General features: G+C 39.7%; 1 protein-coding gene and 1 long non-coding RNA gene across 7 annotated transcripts in view; both read right to left on the reverse strand.

The window, feature by feature from the left end:
* Positions 1 to 21,786, reverse strand: part of CTNND2 (catenin delta 2) — a 947,889-nt gene that overhangs the window by 607,807 nt on the left and 318,296 nt on the right. The gene's annotated exons all lie outside the window — the stretch shown is intronic.
* Positions 17,739 to 21,457, reverse strand: LOC131503958 (uncharacterized). The gene is made up of 2 exons (XR_009257710.1): positions 20,944 to 21,457; positions 17,739 to 18,764 (listed from the first exon to the last, which is right to left on the reverse strand). It is a non-coding gene; the product is annotated as an uncharacterized LOC131503958 (long non-coding RNA).

Here is a 21,786-nt window from a genome sequence, read left to right on the forward strand (position 1 = left end):
CCTCTTTCTAGACCTGCTATTTCATTTTCCTACTTTGTTTCCTTTTCTGGTAGAAAATGTCTCTCCAGAGAGAAAGAGAGAGTGGGAGGCAGTTTTTTGAGATCTTGCATATCTGATATGTTTTTATTCTACTCTCAAACTTAGTTCTAAAACTAGTTACAGAAGTAGAGAATTCTAGGTCGGAAATAATTTTCCCTTAGAATTTTCAGCTAGCACTTCATTATCTCCTGCCTTCCAGTGTGGCTGTTGAAAAGTGTGAAACATTATAAATTTTTATTATTTTTTGCGTGAAATCTGCTTTTACTTCTTCCCAGAAAACTTGTATCTTTTCTTGGTCCCTAGTGTTCTAAAATTCTGTTGTGATATGTCTATTTTCAGGACCTTTAGTGGGACCTTTCGATCCAGAAACTTACATTGTTCAGTTCTAGGCAATTCTATAACTCTATTCAAAATTTCTTCATGCTTTTCTCCCTTGAAAAAAATTTTTCTTGGGGTGCCTGGGTGGCTCAGTCAGGTAAACATCCAACTGCAGCTCAGGTCATGAGCTCATGTCTCGTAAGTTCAAGCCCCGCGTCGGGCTCTGTGCTGACAGCTTGGAGCCTAGAGCCCGTTTTGGTTTCTGTGTCTCCCTTTCTCTGCCTCTACCCTGTTTGCACTCTGACTCCGTCAAAAATTAAAAAAAACATTAAAAAAAAAATAGAAAAAATTTTCTTGTTGCTGTTTTTGTGTTTTTAACTCTTCAGATGTTATATACATCAGTTGACTAGGTTTCTTATTTAAATCTATTTCTTTTCTAGTTTCCCATCTCTTTTATGTTTTGCTTTTACTTTCTGGGAAGTTTCCTCAATTTAATCATCATCAGCGTCAATATGTTATTATACTTTAAATTTCTAAGACCTCATTTTTGTTCTCTGAATCTTTCTTTTAATTATCAGCCAATATTTATTTTATGTGAAATCTGTTTTTCCTCTCTCCATGATGTTAATATTATGTTTTCTTCTCTTTGCATACTTCCTATTTTATAATGATTTTCCATTTGTTTTAGAGTCTTTCTTTCATGTTCTAGGCTTTTGAACATATCAAATTCCCTGGCAGGCTTCTTCTATTTGAGAGGGCGTTCAGAGAGCTGATCAGACCTTTGGTGAAACGAGCTGGTTATCTGTGCTCTTCCAGGAGAATCCGTGGGTGTGTCCATGCAGAACTCCCAAAGATGGCTCTCTCAAGCTCCATCGTTGAGTATACACATGTGGCTGCCCTGTTCTGAAAACTGTCTAGGGGTAGAGGCTGGTGGCAGGGTGAGGGGGGGTTGCTCAAAATTTAGTAAGTAAAATTTCACTTACTCCCACTGTCAACTTTCAATACGGACTTTATCACTCACTCTTCCTCATGCCCCTGAGTTAAGAGACTCTAATTTCATCCCCTCCAGATATTACACCTCTAGTGTTCGCCAGTGTGGGAGAGGAACAGTCATCTGGTGAATGGTAGGGTCAGGGACTTGGGGGTCAATTGATACTTAAACAGATTTGCAAGCAATCTCCTGTTTGTAGAACTATACTTCATACCCCATGTCCCCACTCTTACAAACCTTTCCAAGACTTTCCTTATAAATTAGCCTATGTTTTTACTTCTTCTGTTTAGAACTCATTTTCTTAGATATGATAAGTTATTTACCACTTTGCCTATGAACCATGTTTAATCAGTTCTAAGACTTCACCTTTTAATGCTTCTGGGTTTATTTGCTCTTGAATTGGGATGACTTATATTTCATAGTGTATTCTAGTTTGATCAGAAGCACTGTGGCCTTCTACATGGCATGTGAAATAATTTTGAGTTGATGGCCACTCAAACTTGGTGAGATGTTTATGGGGTTATCCCTTTTAAAAAGTCCACTTTGGCGAGGGAGCAGATATTAACGCAAGAGTTCCATTCACCTTCTTTACTTGGAGGTCAGTTCCTTTTCTAAAAGAAATCAGAAACTTCAGAGCCAAGGAGTACAAACCACAGTATGAGTGAACCTCAAATGTCCTTGGCCTTCGTACCTACCATCTGAGGGGTGCTCTCAGCAAGATTATTTTAAGTTACACTGGTCGGTCCTCCTACTCCTTACCCAAGCCTAACCATATCCCACACCAGGTTCTAAGGCCTCATTCTCAGAAGCATCGATGCTAATGCAACCTTGCTAGTTCTATATAAAATGACAGAATGGAAGATCACTGCATCTCTCTTCAGGCCCTAGGATGCAGTGATTTCCAGGACTGTATTCTAGCTCGTGTCCAACCACTGTGCAGATGAGGTTTTGCTTCCCAGTGCCCCCCATCCCTGTGTCCATCAAGGATTTATACCATCAGATAATCTTAGGTGACCTTTTCCCCCCACATGACTTTTAATTCCTGTTTCACATGAATGAGTTGATTTCATAGCCACAAACTCCTGGCAATGTCAATTTCATCCCACTGAGACATGTTCTGAAGCCAAATCAAAGGGACGGTGGCACACATGACAGGGTAATGATAGGAAGCCTACAGCAAAGTGTCCAACAAATCTGGAAAGAACAAAGCCATGATGTCAGGATGGAATGGAACAAATCAATGTCAACTGTAACGCTGTGTAGACCTCACTGATGAGTCAAAAACTATGGCAAAGAGCTGTCCAGGGAAGTTTACAAAACTGACAGATTAATGTTTTAAACAACCACAGTGTCATTCTGGGTCACCTAGCAAGACAGCAGATGACAGGAATCAGCACCCTGAAGCAAAATCATAGGCATCTTTCCAGAACGGCTTCAATAAAATAAAAACATGAAGAAATGCCTCTTTCTGACCAACTCCTTCAAGCTGTAGAATTCTATCTGCTTTGTTCTGACATTTTACCAAATGCTTTGTTATCCGAATAAAGCATGTTTATCACAGTTTACTTAAATCACCTAAATGACAAGACTCCATGAAATAAAGAAGGCCATAGTTCTTGGTAGTTTAAAGTGATGTAAAAATCCACTAAGTTTCATTCAAAAAAATCAGTGATGGTATTATATTGGTGACTCTTAACGATACCATGATAATTTCTAGAACTTTTTTCCATATTATTTAGCTAAGAGAGAGCACGTGAGCAGGCGAGACAGAGAGAGAATCTCAAGCAGCCTCCATGCTCAGCATAAAGCCTGATGCAGGGCTTGAACCCATGACCCTGGGATCGTGACCTGAGCCAAAATCAAGAGCTGGACGCTCAATCAACTGAGCCGCCCTGGTGCCCCTCTTTTTTTTTTTCATTTTTATTTATAGAACTTTGAAAATACCTAATACATAACCCATAACTACAGAATAAAAAATTAAAGGTAATGGGGCCCTACCATGTACATTTTGAAAATCTTCTACTAGTGATTTTTATGCCCATATCTGTTTAGGAATGACTACTCTATTTATTATAGTAGCACATAATAATGGCAATCAAGATTGTAAGTATTTGCTTACCATGTATCATACTCTGTTAAGTGCTTTACATGCATTAACTATTCATTCCTCACACTGATCCAATAAGGCATTTTATTGTCTGAGACATTTCAAACTTAAAAATGTTAGGAGCTTCCCCAAAGATCAGGCGGGAGTAGAACTCAAAGGCCAGCTCTAACTGTTCAGAACTCCACTGCCTCAAAAATCTAGGATTATTTGTTCCCACCATTTTAATGGAGGCTATAGAATCAGGAACAATCCAGCCAAAATAACAATACAAACTTCCTTATTGAGGAATGACTACAGCTTACCATTTCATACTCTCTTCTTAGTTTTCCTTGCCTTTCTAGAAATAAAATACTGGGATGAGTAGGTCCAACCACTGGAAGAATTATACTTACTGTTGTGTTCAAGTTCACAGTACAACTGAAATATTTCCTTCTAATAATGATCCTTAACTTGTAAGAGTGCCACTGTGAAACTCATATACACCCTGTGAGGGCAAGGACGACGATAAGAAGTTATGCTCCAACAGCTTTGTCTATGTTTACACCACAGTGGAGAGAGCAGCCTTCCAATATTTAAAGAGTAAAAGAGGAAGTACCAAAACACTAGGCTCTGACAAGATCAATGACTTGCATCTCCTCCAACGGATTTTGCATGTGCTGACACTACGACCATTGCTCCAAATATCCAGTTCCTCTTCCCCACCATTCCTCTGTTCCTCATGTTTAGGAAATATGCTTTTGCCTTTCAGTTTTATGGTATTGAATCCCAACATTGATTCATTTAATTCTCATCTGTTCTGTATGAGTACATTCCTGGCCTCACCCTCACCCCCTACACATGACAAGAAATGACCACCACTCTCATAGTACAACAATGTTTTATTGAATTAACTTAATTACATACTTGCCTTCTGTCTTAGCACATACATGTCTTGGTGGCAGGGGTCATGCCTTTACATTATCATCTTCTTCTCACGTAATATATAGCACTCTCAATAAATGATGAATGGATGGATGGATGGATGGATGGATGACTTAATGTCTGACCTCAAAAAATAATGTTTGGGTCAATATGAGAAAGTGTGCAACAGTGTGCATGCCTAAAGCAAACTGATTAAGGGATCTGAAGGAATATAAAAGAAGGAATATAAAATATAAAATATAAAAGATACTTTTGTGGCATTTCCAATGCCAAATTTCTATGATATTTTTCCATGAATTGTGCTTGCTCTTCCCCCCATACTGTATGTCTTTTGTATAACTAACTTGAATTACCGAATAAGAATTATAGTAATAATTCTATTTAGAATAGAAATGTTTGAGTGACAAAGGCCAATATTTATCCTTTCTCACTCAATGCTTTGTTGAAATTTGAATAGCTAAATATTCGTATCAATGGAATAATTATATATGCTCTCATTACCATATGCCACCAGTTTTGTAACCTATTGTTAGCATTTTACTTTGTTGGCTTCTCCTTTCTTCCTGAAACAAATTCTTCTTATGGTTTTCAATACACCCCTCCCTGCCTTCCTTCCCACCTCTCTGGCTGCTCTTCTTCTCTGTGGATGCCTCCTACTCTCTCAAGCTACTCTTCTCATTGGGATTCTTTTAAATTTCTATTTTCTTAGATTTTTGTCTAAATAATTTCACCAATCCTCACAGCTTCAATAACCAATAATGGTGGGTACACAACTGTCCCCGGCACCCACTCTAGAAAATCCACAGGTTCATGTCCAAAACTGACATCACAGACAACCTACAAACCTGTTCTCATTCTGTTGTTTTCCTAACTTAGTCCATGGTATCATCATTTACCCAAGTTGCCTAGTCCCCAAATTTGTTTATGATTCTGGACTTTATTCTCCCCAGATGTGCACAATAGATCATTAAATACCACTGTGATACTGTGATTTATAATAAGAAATATGTTTGTTCTTCGGTCCCATTTCTGTCACATAGCTCCTAAAACCCTTGAAATTACCTAGGTGCTAAGAATGACAAAGGTGTCTTTTGTTATGTTAATGAAATTCTGGACCACACCAAAAGATGGGGAGTTGGTGGCCAGGAGAACCAACAATGTAATTTGAGTGTTGGGCTTTCAGTCCCATACTCCAGGGTGTCCAGAAAGGGGAGAGGGACTAAAGATTGAGTTTAGTCATCAATGGTTGATGATTTAATCATTTGTGCCTACATAATGGAGCCTCCATAAAAAACCCAAAATCATGAGGTTCAAAGAGCTTCCAGGTTGGTGAACACATGAAGATCTGGGGAGAGGGGTGCACTCAGAGAGAACATGGAAGCACTGAGCTCCTCCCCCCATACCATGCCCTATGCATCGCTTCCAGCTGGCTGCTCATGAGTTATATCCTTTTACAATAAACCGATAATCTAGTAAGTAAAATGCTTCTCTGGGTTCTAAGAGCAGCTCTAGTAAATTAATGGAACCCAATCTACAGCTGATTGGTTGGCTGGAAGGACAGGTGACAACCTGGATTTGCCACTGGCATGTGAAGTGTATGTGTGGCCGGGGGAGGGGCTGTAGGACTGAATCTTAACTTGTGGGATCTGATGCTATCTCCAGGTAGAGAGTGGCAGAATTGTAGGACACCCAGGTGGTATTAGGTAATCGCTTGGTGTGGGGGGAAAACCCACATTGGATATGAGAACAGACTTGTAGCTCCCAATTCTACCTCTCCAATCTGTCCACTATCTCCATTGCCACCACTCCAATTCTACCCCACACTGGGTGTCAGTGGACAGTCGTGTACACACGCCTGCAAAACTAAACTCATTTTTAGAGTGTCTGCCCCTGTTCATACCTGTCTTCAGTCTGCTCTCCACAATATAGTAAAAAATTATCCTTAAAATATTAATGAATGTGATTCTGTTATTCATCTACTTAGAACCTTTCAGTGACTCCTTACTTACTAAAAATGAAAATTAATAATTCTTAACATTTAACCCTTCAATAGCTCAATACTCTGTAACATTAAGAGAAATATTTATTATCACACGCATCACGATATCTCTACTAAGTCTTGATATCAACTTGAGGAACTGAATATGTTGAGAATCTGACTGGCGGTCTCTATTCATACTTTTTTTGTTTACACAGAACATAGGCTTTTGCAAGTTAATACAGTATTATTAATTTGAAATTACAGATATAACCTAAAATAGTTAAAACTTAATCCTCTCACATTTTCTTCCACACTTTACTATAGTTTAATTATAATTAAATACTCTGTATACTAATTACATACAAATCAGCATACTAGTTACTAGTCACTAGTAAACTAGTTACTCCCAAGTTCAAAAGATATTATCCCTTTGCTGGGCCACTAAGAAAAGAAAGAATATAATACTTTACTGCGTAAGAAAGAACACTTTTCTGATTCTGAGAAAAGCTTCAGGAGATACTTGCTTTATAAATGTTTTCATTTATTTTTGAGGGAGAGAGCACGCAAGCAGGGGTGGGCCAGAAAGAGAGGGAGACAGAGGATCCAAAGCGGGCTCTGTGCTGACAGCAGAGAGCCAGATGCAGGGCTCGTACTCACAAACTGTGAGATCATGACCTGAGCCAAAGTCAGATGCTTAACCTACTGAGCCACCCAGGTGCCCCAGGAAATATTTGCTTTCTATTGACCTAGCCTCCAAAGTTCTCTTGACAAACTGTAAAATCTACATCAAAAAAGACCCCTCAATTATAAAATCAGCATCTTCATATACTTTCATGCTGTAACACTTGTATGGCAAAATAATCAATTTTCCCACAATTTACCATCTTCCTAACATAAAAATCCCTAATGAATTTTACTGGTAGTTCTTTGAGCTGAGTGCCTATCAGTTTTTCAGGATGAGGAGATGACTTAAGTATCTTCACTGGCTCCAAAGTTCCAAGGAGTTCTGTCATTAGATCCCTAGAAATCAAAGTTTATCTCCAGTAGTATGGCGGACATTGCTGCTTACTATCTCTTCAGTGCTACGATATCAGATTTCTCTGGTACACAGATGAAATGCAAAAGGAATACTGTCTTCTCACTAAAAGCAACCATAGATGGGGATTAAGCCATCAACACTTTCTTGACTGCCAGCATACCACAAGAACCCATTATTTTGGAGTTCCTGTTTTTATAATGCTAAATTCCCAGGCAGAAAAATACTGATACCTTTCTAATCCAGATCTCTAATACCAACCACACAGTAGGTGCCAAATACACATTAATTGAATGAATGAATAAAGTAGCAGTAGGGCAACAAATATTTAGGGGCAAAGCGTTCTATAAGGTGTTGGATGACAAAGACATGGGTACAAAATTAGCTCAGGTATGGATCCTACGATGGTTAATTTTACGTAACTTGACTCAGCTAAGGAATGCCCAAATCGCTGAGAAACATTCTTTCTTACGTTGTCTATGATGGTGTTTCTGGAATTTGAATCTTAGTAGACTAAGAAGATCACTCTTACCAATTCTGGTGGGCATCAATCATCCAATCAGTTGAGAGGCTCAATAGAACAAAAGGTAGAAGAAAAGCAAGTCTGGTCTCTCCATGGGAGCTAGGACATCCATCTTCTTTTGCCCTTAGACTCTGGCACTCCTGGTTGTCTAGACCTTTGGACTCAGAGCAAACCAACTTACATCATGGACTCCCCTCATTCTCAGTTCTCTGAGTTTGGACTGCAACTATACCATCAGGTTTCATGGGCCTCTAGCTTGCACACAGCAGATTGTGGGACTTCTCAGCTTCTACAATCATCTCATCCTGACCTCATAATAAAACTTTCTATATATCTCCATATATTCAATTGCTTTTCTCTCTCTCTCTCTCTCTCTCTCTCTCTCTCTCTCTCTCTCTCTGTGGAGAACCCTAACAGAGATTTTGTTGATAGTTTTAAGTCTAGCAAAAGAGTTGAAATCTGTATATAATTAAACAGAATATAAAGTAAAATGCTAAATTGTGATGAGATGGATACAAATTAATTTCAAAGGCAACATCCAGTTAGGGAAGATGGGAGAGGGTGGGGAGAAGAACATCAAGGATAATGGCACATACAGAAGGTGGCACCCGAGGTGGACGATGAGAGGTTAGTGGTTGACTGTGTGAAAAGGTTGAGGAAAAGCATTATGAGTGGAAGGAACAGCATCAATGAAGGCATAGAATTAGACAAATATTGAAGGTGTATGTAAGTGTTTCAGGGAGTAATTAGAGTGCGGTTTGACTGGTGTGCAGGACTGGAGAGAATATCAGGCAAATTAGGTTGGAAGTTGTGACTTAAATAACAGGTTAATATTCAACAACGATCCCGATTTTCCTCATCCATTAAATGTGATGCACCACTTCATCTGTTTCCATACTCCAACTAAGAAATCCTTTGAAATTTTATTGAACCCATTTGATAAGGAAATAAAAGCATTGAACTGGCTTTTGACATCTGAAGGTCTTCAGTGTTGACATGGAACTCGTGTTACATCACAAGCACATTGTCCTGCTAGGATGTTAGTTTGCCTGTCCCTAAACGTTCCTGTCTCCTCCAGAGCTTTTTCACAATTAGGTGGACACAGTAAAGTCCTCTGGCATTCTGGACACAGTTATGGGGTCCTACACCCAAAGAAATAGTTTCATTTCTCTTCTGCTTCATTTATATTGTTGACATTTCTTACCTGTGTGTGTTTTTTTTCCTTTTTTCTTTCTTTATTATTATTTTTTTTTTTTGGTGTGCCTTTCAGAGCTCACCTCATTGCCTCCAGAGTGGTTTTTAATTGCCAATGTCACATCTACCATTGACTGAGGGGCTTGAGGTCACCACAGCGCTGACATCAGGTAAGAGGGAGTTATTATTATAACTGTACTCTAATGTAATACTATAATGGTTTTAGTCTTTGAATAATAACAGCTGTATTATTACTCTAATTATTTTATCTTCAAATGCCCCAGAGAAGAATATAGGATATGAAATATAATTCTTTGGTGTAGAGAGGAGGGAACTAGCAATCAAAGAGATTAAGTGAATAATTCAAGATTACTCAGCTAATGGTATAGTAGAGATGATAACACAGTGACATCTAGCCCAATGGTCTTCCCTATTCTTGATAAGGTATGCAATATGCATTTACATACTGTAGACAAGCTATATATAAATGACAAGTCAAGTCTTTCATTTTACATTTCCTCACTGCTTAGGTAGTGACAACAAAACATGAACATTCTTACATTAACTTGTTTAAATCCAAATGGCACCATGGGATCTGATTCTACTTTTTATTTTTTACAAGACTAGGCATTCAATTAAAAAAAATACCCTCCTTACTAAAGTAGCTTCATGACTTGAACGTTTCAGGGTGATCCATTCCCAGAACAACTTCAAAAGATGAATATAAACCTATCTTCAAGCTGTGAAAATTCAGTTTCTTTTCCTTTTATTTTATTTTTTTCTTTTTGAAATTCCTCTTCTGGGAATAAATTAAGCTCAGTCTAACAAGGAATATATCCATATTTGCATCCTGAGAATGCAGCGAGAACTTGTAGGAATGCAGCACTGATGAATGTACCACTGTTGAGATAGTTTACATACACTGGAGCAAAATGAACTGTGACCAATAAATCCCTTCCATGGTCGCCACCCTTCCACCTCTCCCCAATTTGGGGAAATGTCTTAATGGACGTGCAGTATAGAGTTTGGAGGCTTATTTTCAGTCATAAAGAATAGGGTACCAGATGCTCCTGGTACACTGAATTTGTCACACTGTAGACAAGCTAATATCATTATGGGAGACCACAGGGGAAAAAATAAAAGATTCACATTTAATCCACATTAACTACCAGGAGACCCATCAAGGCAGTTGGGCTAGCTCATGATACAGCAGCTTCTAGCAAATTAGCAGCCCATAACAACTTAGTTATAATGAGCTGCAAGATCTTACACCATAAGCTCAACTCCATTAAAGTGAATTCAAGTACATGAATTCATGTACAGAGTGTAACCTTAACATCTGTCTGTGCTTAGCCAATATTTTGTTTATGCCTTTTTAGGAACAGCCAAATTATCCTTGTGTCCCCTGAAACGGGGGACTGTAATTTCCATCAGCTGCAGTGTTTACCTGATAGGGAGGGCAGAGCTAATGAACACCAGCTCCCTGGCTGCCGAGCCGGACAGCAAGCTGCCAGGATTCCAGCAGCTGTTTCGCACATATTAGGCCAATTTTCCACCAAACGCTTTTCCCTTGCTATTCAAGCAGGGAAAGCAATAGTCTAGTCAGAAATTAAATAATCAGCAAGACACGTGTATTTGATAAATACTGTAGAACTTGTACTTAGTTAAGAAAAATGACTTGAACCATATCCTACCCAACTCAGCATGGAGAACCTTCCTAGTATAATTAACTTAGGCCACCGTTTTCCCTAGAAAAGCAATGCCCTCCTTCTCTCCCCACAGTAGAGTGAATACCCTTTCGGTATGTAGGAACTACTACTATTCACTGCTGTTAATAATAATATCACTATTATAAAGACTATCATTGCTATTTTATAGATGAGGAAACGGATAACCCATAGTTAGCCAGTTGCTACATTAAGGGAACAGGCATTTGATATATAGCTAGGTATTTCCATAGAGTTTTATGTATAGGATGAATAAGTACTTATGTGAATAATCTAACTCCTTTATTCTCATTCTATCTTAGACAGCGGGTGTACATGAATCACTTGGGTGATGTTGTCCAAATTCACGTTCTTCCTCCTACCTCCAGAAACCTTAGCACACAGGAAAACAGACACTGCAAGTACAATTATGGGTTTTCTAGATCTTTACACACCCAAACTAGTTCTAATCGATCAAGATGTCATGTCTGAAAAGTCTCAGAGAATTTCATAAGTGGAGGGGATCTACAAGGTCATTGAAGTTCATCATCTGTCGCTCTTGGACAGTCAGCTTCGTAGACAGTTCCCACCTGGAAACTACTGGGGACGGTGGTTCAAAGTCAGATGCACACCCACTGAAGGCAGCCCAGGTCATCAAAAGCATAACATGCCTACTCATGAAAATCTAATAATTGCTTCTGATTCTGACCTCTGTTCTAGTTCTGTCTCCTGATTCACTAAAGCAATACTCTGATGTTTTCATTGATACAATAGACCCCATTATTTGAAAACCACATCTTCTCTTCCTATTTATTTTTTTTTAAGTTTATTTATTTTGAGAGAAAGAGAGAGAGCAAGCAGGGAAGGGGCAGAGAAGAGAAGGAGAGGGAGGGAGAGAGAGGGAGGGAGGGAGGGAGGATATCAAGCAGGCTCCACGCTGTTAGTGCAGAGCCCAACACAGGGCTGGTTCCCACGAACCATGAGATCATGACCTGAGTCAAACTCAAAAGTAAGACGTTTAACCAACTGGGCCACCCAGACGTCCCTTCTCTTCTGATTTAAACAGGAGCAGTTCAGAGGTCCTACCCCTGCTTATTTGGGCTTTCATCATTGTGGCCAGACCTCTACATGGTCTCTTTTGTTTGTTGATCTCCCTTTCCCTTAATAACCAACATTCCACGCACTATTTCAAATATAATCTGAAAACTATCAAGTACTTCAGAAGCATCACTCATAGCACTGATATTGAACTTCCATTAATAGAACCTAACGTTACATTAGCTTTCTTAACTTTGTCAAATAGTTGCCTTATAGGAAATTTGAATTCAACTAAACCTTTAGTACTTGTGTTCTAAACTGCCAAGAACCAGACTTCCATACACAATATATCTCTATAGTTGATCCCTATGAGCCCACAGGCATGGATTCCAAATTTTCAACTTTTTGTTTTATCTCATATTTTTTTCGGGATTTTAGATTTTTCTTGAAATCTAATTTTATACCAAATGTATGCATACTTTTTTAAGATTTTATTTTTAAGTAATCTCTACACCCACTATACCCAATGTGAGGCTCAAACTTACAACCCTGGGATCAAGAGTCCCATGCTCTACTGACTGAGCCAGCCAGGAGCCCCAAGATGTATGTGTATTTTACTAGCCTTGAAAACCTGCATATTCTAAAAAGTTTTAAAAAATTTTAAAGAAAAAAAAAGAGGGGAGGCACCTGGGTGGCTCTGTTGATTGAGTGTCTGACTTCAGCTCAGGTCATGATCTCATGGTTTGTGAGTTCGAGCCCTGCGTCAGGCTCTGTGCTGACAGCTCAGAGCCTGGAGCCTGTTTCCCTCTCTCTCTGACCCTCCCCCGCTCATGCGCGCGCGCGCTCTCTCGCTCTCTCTCTCTGTCACTCAAAAAATGAATAAAAACTTTAAAAAAAGAAAAAAAAAGAAAACCTGCATATTCTATAAGCTTGCTTTGAAGACATTAGGCCAACTGTTTGATTAGTTTTGTTTTGAAAAGTAAGTACATAGCTCAATGCTTTTCCACCCCAATCTCCTTTCCTGTAGACAACCATCCAAAGAGATATATAAAGACATGCCTAGTACATGTCATCAGGATACAAAAATCAACATAAGCCTGGGACTGTTTTCCAGTACCTAGATGCAGTGCGCTGTGATTCCAACATTGTCTTCTTGGCCCCCTGTCTGCAGAATGCCTGGAAGTAACTCTGTGTTCATTTACAAATTAGGAACAATCATTCATGGCTGTATGATCTTCTTCATCCTTGACCCTAAATCTGGAGATAAGCCAGATGGGGGGGTGTCTTACAAGGACAGACGGCTGAGCTTAACAAATGTTCCTATTTCTCATACTGCAGCTTTTGAATTGGAATGTGACCGTTAACTTCCCGACCCCGTTGAGTTGTGCAGCTCTGTGGTGGCGACACTCCTCTGAAGTAGGGCGCATAAGACAATCGCCTGGGGTAGGGGAAGAAAGAACTTACGGTTTAAATTACTGTTGTCACCTCTTAACATGAGCTTTTTATCTTATTTTCCAACATGTGCATCTTAGTACAGTAGTACATTTATATCACGTACAAATCAATGGGCACTTTATGAATGTTCTTGCTCAAAAGACTTCCGGATCGGAGGAGTGAAAATAGTAAGGGCTGGAGACCCCAGGGTAAGAGACGCACACAGGTTAGGCCAGCGACCCTGTTGAGAGCCCACCTTGGCCAATCTTCTGTGCTCCACAGCTAAACGTTGTACCCCTAACTCGGCACCAGGGAGCCCCTAGAGGAGAAATACTAAAATCCTATTCATTTGGAAGGGATCACAGAATTGAAGCCTTTAATTTTGCAGGTAAGGAAACTCAGGTGCAGAGGGATTAAGTGAGTAGATGGTGCAGCTTCAAAGCCCTTGGGGGACATTCGAGGGAAAAAGAACACGAAATGAAAGAAAATTAATACCAGAGCTGGAACTGAGTTCATTCCATCGCTTTTTCTCAAAATATATCCCGATAAAGTAGTAAACATACAAACTCAAAGCCAAAAGCCACAACTGAGGAAGAGAAGAAGAAGGGATGGGAGGGTGACAGTCACCAAATACAGCCTTACACAGCCTTAGGCGCCGTACTTAGGCTGACCGATTTTCTGGGGAATGCACCAAGCACAGTGCAGAAGCATTGGCAGTCAAGGTTCTGAACGTCGGCCGATCGCTCAGGGTGACACAGCCACCTGCTAACTTGAAGCCCCTTTAGAATTCTGCCTTCAGAAGTTGTGAACATCCACATTGTTCTGGGATGAATAACGCATTTCCCCAAAATAAATAAATGCTTACAGCACGGGAATATCCACTTGTAATCTAGATCCGGTAAAATGTTCTACAGATGGAAGAGGAAGTTACCGTATGAAGTTATGCTTATACAGGACATCACACTGCACCTGTGCCACCGGGATGAGAATGTCACTATTCCGATGGAGAGAAAGTGAGGCACGAGTATGCCCGTGTTTTCTTAGCGCATAGAGCTAAGCCTCTGGCCTCTAGGCCCATAGTTTTTCCCACGACCCCAAAGCTAAAAGGCCTATTTCATACCTGGTTAAAAACACTAAGAATTCTGTCTCCACACAAAGCACAGATTCTCAAAGTTACCCCAAATCGTCACTGTCACTTGCAGACAAGGATGAGAAGCCAGTTGGCCTGGCTTCCTTTTGAAAATGAGAGGAAAGAGAAAGGGCTCCCAGAGCACTGACAGGGATACACTTGCAGGGATAAACTCCTTAGGATGGGCACAGCCTCTGGGTCATCACAGGGACTCGACTCCTAGACTGTTGTTCTTTTGAGAGGAGGAGGAGTGATAGCAATCATAGTCATTGATTTATCTTCCGGTCCCTGCAAGAAAGAGAGCTCCATGAAAGGCAATGGCTGTGCAGCTCCCTACTCCTAGATTTAGAACAGGGACTGGCAAAGAGCAGCTCAGTACATCGTGCTGTAATAATCCCTAGACCATGCCATTTTATTGAAACCAGTTTTAGGAGATGCTTTGGAAATATCCGCATCCACAGACGTATTGAATTGACACACAAGGCCGTACCGTAAACCAAGCCACACAATGGCTGCAGGTGAAAGCAGTGAGGAGAGAAGGAAAGGAGGAGACTGAGGAATGGGGAGGCCACCACAAGATCAGGCTACCGTGTTCTCCCCTCCTGCTGCATATCTCCCTCTCTCTACCTTACATGTGCATGCACAAATACAGCATGGCAGAGAGCCTGGAAATAAAGAGCCTGGAAAAATACAAGACTAGGATAAACCAGATACCACTGAGCCCTCCGATCTCTTCTCACCTTGAACCTGCAGGAGTCTCCACTGTGGCAGATGAGACTGCCCCGATCTATAGGCTACCCCTAACTCTCTGCAGAAAAATTTCAAATCAACCTTAAACTTGTTCTCTCACCCACCTCATTCACAGCCAGTTTCTGCATCCATAAAAGCAGAGAGGTGGTTCTCAACTGCTCCTGGAATCCCCTAGGGAACCTCTTAGAAATGCAGATGTCCAGCCCAGACTTTGAGATGCTGAGTCAGGGAGCTGTATTTACAATACATACTCAAGCGGATTCTGATGCGGCACCCCATTATCAATCCCTGAGCTCCAGGCCCTGCAGGATTCTTTTTTTAAAAATTTGTTTAATGTTTATTTTTGAGAGAAAGGGAGACACCGAGAAACAGAGTACTAGCAGGGGAGGGGCAGAAAGAGAGGGAGACACAAAATCCGAAGCAGGTTCCAGGCTCTGCGCTCGAACCCCTGAACCACAAGATCATGAAGTGAGCTGAAGTCGGACACTTAAGTGACTGAGCCACCAAGGCTCCCAGGCCCTGCAGGATTCTAAACAGGAACATGTCGATCAGTGGGTCAATTCACAGTACAAGGGAGAAGAGCCTGGAGCATGTGGCCGGAGGTGACCAGTAAAGAAAAACAGGGAGAGCTATGCAATGCGTGGAGGGGAGTTTCTATGAATAGGCAAAGACCTACAAAGGTTCTCCAAACTCTAAGTGAGATGGTTAAACTGAGCAGTGCCCTTGGTGGGAAGGCTGAAGGGGAGGGAGGTGCATAATCAAGTAGACTTGGGTTCAAAATCTTGCACACTTTTTTTTTTTTTTCTGTAATCTCAGACATCCCACATAATGAAATAATTACTCTGCTTAATGATTCTCATCTATAGCACAGGGACAATAGCTAACATATACGGGCCTCTGTGAGGATTTAGCGAGGTGCCATAAGCAAACACTAGATACGCTCAACGAGTGTGTTAGTTATCATTCACAGTAACAAATAAAAGGCAGGGTTAGGTTCATAAATGCTGAAATGAAGGCATGTAAAGTTCCTGTTTAATTCCATATACCCGGAGATTAGAAAAATCCCTAAAAGGGAAATGTGTGACATTTGGCCAATATTCGTGCACCCCATTTGCAAAATATATGCCGGAATATGCCACAGTCCACAGACTAACATCAGGTCCACGGCAGCACTAGGCCCGACAACCAAATGACCCAACAACCCACGGGCCCACACACTCAGAGTGACCCTCTGCAAGTCTTTGTCGTCTTCACCTCCGTGTTTATGGTTTCCAATCTCCGGCAGAACTGCTGCATGATAATGTGGGTGCAGTTAATCCTCAGCCTTAACACCGATATTTAACTACCTTTACCATTTCAAGGTTGAAGATAGTAGAAACTCTACTAATGCTGATGAAAATTACCAGAAGTTGGTTCAGAAGAGCAGGAGGGCTTTAAACTAACCAGAAGCAGCTGAAATTCATAAAGAAGGTGTGTGTGGATAATGGGAAAGCCATGCAACAAATAATCCTATTGGGAATTACTCTCATTGGCTATGTATCCAAATGTCACATACCCCACACAAACAGCAGCTGAGGCTTAAGGGAAACAAAAAGGTTCTAACAATTGATTAGACTCATACCGAAACAAGGAGACAGTTGACCAGTTGACCAACACCTAAAATCAGTCTTTCCTCTTTAAAAATGAGCCAGTACTTTTGGAAGCCACAGACTAGCTCAACATTTTTATTCCTAGAGGAAGTAACCTTCACATCCTTGAAAAATATTTATACACTGGAGAAGGTCACTATGTAATTTAGCCACACTGCAGCATTCATTAAATTCTTAGAGCTTGCAAAGTTTATTTTTAAAACCAGCAGTGCTAAGTTTAATTAAACTTGTCAAATGTAGGAAAAACTTGATGTGATAGAAGCAGGTGATTGGGTGCACAAATGACAAAAATATTCTCACTCTGATTATGCTTTCCAGATGAGCCAGCATTAGTTATGGCCACTATATGAGATGCCACTATTGACATAATTAATGCTGATTGGTAATTCTTAGGATCCTGAAAACGGGTTTTGATTTTTGAGTAGAACTTTATTTAACAGAACCGCTGACTGAATATGATCACATAAATGATCCAGGCCATTGGATCTTTTTTCTCCTGTCAGTGAACATTAGAAATACGAAGAAAGAGATGATGTGAGATTTTAGAGACTATGTATAATTCTTTGTGTGTTCCTTATGCACTAGTTTGGAGAATATGCGGATAAATTACAGAACCTTAGAGACAGCTGGAGTAGTACAATAACAGCCACACCGTTTATGATGGAAGCAACAGATGACTTCAGAAGCTGAGGGCAGTGGTCAAGTTTCCACCACTAGAGGCTGGGAAGAGGGGAGGACACACTGGTCTTCTCACTAAGAGTCCATCTGATGCCTTGACCATGCGTTAGGAGGGAAATTCTCAACCCCTATTCTGTGATACAGATGACTTGGCTGAGTGTCGGCGCATAAACAATCATAAACCTACTGCCGGTATTTGACCACTTTCTCTCACACTTATGCTAGAATAATGAGTGGCCAGTGATAAATTTGAAAATTTCTACTTTATTTTAAAAAATCGAAAAACAACAACACCACCAAAGTAGAACACTGTATCTTTGGTGCCAGGAAATTTATATTTAGTTCATCATTTGTTCAATAAATAAGGCACGCGAGGGTCTAGGTGCTGGGAATGCATCAATAAAAATGTTAGACAAAAATCCCTGTCCTTATGGAGTTCACGTTCTGGTAGAAACAAATGGACGTGGAACAAGATGGACCAATGGGTTACTTAGAGTACCATCTGTGGTAAGGGCGGAGGAGAAAAATAATGCAGGAAAAGGAGATAGGGAGGCAATGTAAGTATGGTTATCAAGACCTGACTCATCGATAAGGTGACCTCTGATCAGAGACCTGAGAGACACGAGGGGAAGGGGGCACGTGTGTATCTGGACTGGATTCTGGTTGGGGGCTGCTGTTTTCTGTTTTCAGCAGAGAAGAATGGCAAGTGCCAGGGCCACGTGATGGTTCTCCAAAAGGCAAGGAGGTTCTCTGCTGGAGCAAAGTGGGCAAGAGGTTACGACTTAGGAAAGGTGGGAGAGCCAGGGGTGGTAGGAGACACACGATGGAGGGGCTTGGGCGACTGCATGGTCTTTGACTTTGACTCTGCATATAGTAAAATTTTAGACTAAAAAGAGTGGAAACTTTTTAAATTTTAGGATTTACGTTTCCAGAGGATTTCTCTGGCTACTATTTAAAAACTATCTTTACAGTCATGCTTTAACAATTATATTGTGCACGTCACTGATTCTTTCCTCATTTTGGTTTGGGAAGATCAAATAATCATATTTTAATGTACTATATCAAGTTCAGCAGTGTTTCTGGCTCTCCTTGGCCAGGGTCCATTACAGCAGTAATTTTACTGCATTACAGTTAACGAGTTCTCATATCTTCATCTGCACCAGATTTTTTAGTTCATGGACTCTGGGAACTTCCTCTTTCCTTTTTGTTCATGGCATACAATGTTTAGTACCAGGGAGGAACTCAACATCAATTTGCTGAATATAAGGTACTGTAAGAGATAAGAATTACAAAAGAGCTATAAAACAGAACTCTAAATCAGGATTCACATGGTAATAAGCTTCTTACAGAAATACAAACACAAGTCTTTGTTCCTAAACCATTTCAACGGGAACTTTTGGTCAAATGTATTAGCTATGAGTTTGTAACCTATCAATATAATATCAATGATTTGGGCCAAATCTGGAATTGTCTGGGTCAAAAAAAAAAAAAAATATATATATATAATTTATATATATAAAATATATATATATTTATATATAATTATAAATATTTAACAATTAAAACTATTCTTCACTGTTTGCATAAAACTTCACAGTAAAATACTCCAGGAAAGATTGTGCAACTTGGCATTTGAGGATCTTCAAAATCTGAAGGACCCTATTTAGTATGTTGTCTGATGCATTCACAGCATTTAAATAGCTGGATTAAAAAAAAACAAATTTAAAAAGAGTTTAAATTTTCTTCCCATATACAATATTTATATTCAGCAGTGTGAGGTAATAGGCAATTATACCATGTAGTTAGTTAAGTTGAGTCACATGCCTATACTGTGCCCTACAGCTTGAAGACTTAATGCCACTTGAACCCATGACATTGGTGTTCCACAAAGTGTGAGTGCCTAGACACTACATTCCCGAAGTGAAGCTTTATATTTAGGCTTGATCATTTGAGTTTACATTTAGGCTGTGTTACTAAATAATGGTCAATACGTGGAAAACTCTTTTCAAAGGTCAAAGTTTTAAGTAGCAATTCCCAGCGGATACCTTTGAAACCATTAATAGGTTTACACCCATTCCCCCAAAGTGAAAAAAGGTTTCTTAGCTTTCATATGATCCAAATAAACTTTTAACTTTAATGAATCGAAATGAAATATTTACTGAGAGGTATCCCCAGAGTATATTCAAGCCTTCCTTTGTTAGCTTCTTTAAAATAAAACATACCCATGCTAGTCAATTAACATACTAAAACATGTGCCCTAACATGCTCCTGATTAAAAAGAAGTAATTTTCTTTATATCAACTTGGTTATTATTCGCCCTCAGTATCTGAGTTACAAAGTCACTCAAATTTCAAAAATATTAATCAAGTAGAAATTCTATCTTGTGATTGTCACAATTAAGTTGGAAATCGTTCTTCTCTTTTGCTATTACCATCCAGCTGAAAACACTAAAGATAAAAACCTAAAGACTTTGAGTCACCATGGTATTTCACTTAGAATTCTCCAGCGAGCACCTATCTCATAAATATATAGCAATTGAACATATAATTCTCACAGACTGTCACCCCAGTGACACCCCACTGTTAAATCCCCAGCTTTCCTAAATTGATTTGTCTCTTTAACCTGTTGAGTATACAAATATATTCTAAACTCTGGTGGCTACATACGTGAAACCTACGAAGTCACTGTAAATTTTGGTCAATGATTCTCTCACTGAGTTGTGTGGATGAAAGCAATCTGGAAATACTTGTACGGTAAAGGTTTTCTATAATTATGGGATTTGCGCATCCTGTTTACACCATTTAGAATGATCAAAACATGCAATTATTGCATTCTAGTTCTAACGCAAAGCTCATCACTGAGAACTGAACAAGCTCTGTTGAGAAAGGCAATGCAATGCAACAAGTTAGCTGTCCAATACATTGAATTTTTAGTTACTTGACACACTGGCACTGGTTGTGCGATTTTTATGCCCTTACTCTCAATGATTAATTTCTTTCTGAGTGAGGCTCTTTATTTAATTGTGTGCCAAAGTGGGGGGGGGGGTCGACAGCCCACAATTTCCAAGCCAACTTTTAATTACTTAAACCGGCATTTACACGGATAATCATAACTTTCATGAAATCTAAAGGATGTATTTACAACATACCAAGTTTTACCAAATGCAGTCATGAAGCAGTTATAATGGTTCACAGATAGAAAAATGGCACATGGGTCCTTGAAACTGCGTTCTGTTTAATTCGGTTATTTGGCATTTACAATTTCAACATTAATACTCTGAATAAACTGACAACTGTGAGGCCGGAGATAAATTGTACCTGTGTTCTCTACATGTAACTCTCAACCTGCAGTTTTACAACTTTAGCTAAAAATCATCACACAAACAACATTAATAATGAAAGCATTTAAAAAACAAATACGTTCCATTTTCACTTTTTCTTCTCTTTTACCTTTGGAAACAAATGGTCCTTAAATACTTCAAAACTGTAGTCGAGGCCAACAAGTCGACTAGTCACAAAGATGAGGGGTTACTTTTCCCTCTTTCCAGGCAGCGTTCGGGGGTTTCAGCCGTTTCTGCACCTGCTCCTCCCTCCCCGAGCCAGGGCTAAAAGGAACCCCAGAGGAGATCAAAAATCACGAAGAACAGTCTCGCAAAAGTCAGGATGCCAAATTATCATAGTTTAATTTCTTCTTTCACTCGCCAACAGTTTAAGAGAAAGCAAAGCAAAGCAAAGAGGCATCAGAGACACCACAAGCCTAGTGGTAGCAGTCTTAAAAGAGAAAAGAATTGAGTTCAGCCAGGCACAAAGGTCTCCATGGCAACAGTGAATTTAGACCCCCATCGGCATTATTTATGCAACATTTCATCACAAAAGGACCCTCCCACTAGCCTGCCTAGCAAATTCTAGTTTTCGGATCTTCCATTTCTTTACCCTAAATCTGTATCTGGATCCTTAGCGATCTGTATCTCAACATTTTGACAAAAAAAGAAAAAAAAAAAAAAGAAAGAAAAACCCACAGAATCATAAAATTAGTCTCAGACTGAATCTAGACTTTGTTTCCTTGGTGAATTCAAAGGCAAGAGGTAGATTCAAGATTGCTTAGAGTTCATATTCAAAGCTGGGGTCTAGTTTTGATTTAGAAATGGACACTTTGAAAAAACATAAGTTTATTCAAATTATTTTATTTTTGAAATGAGACTGTAATTCAAAAGAAATATAAAATATGGGAAACTCTAACAAACCCGAAGACTTACAGAAAAGAGAACCTGTCTAGATGCTTGACTTTAACGC

This window comes from Neofelis nebulosa, chromosome 1 (assembly GCF_028018385.1).
Source record: "Neofelis nebulosa isolate mNeoNeb1 chromosome 1, mNeoNeb1.pri, whole genome shotgun sequence".
NCBI lineage: Eukaryota > Metazoa > Chordata > Mammalia > Carnivora > Felidae > Neofelis > Neofelis nebulosa.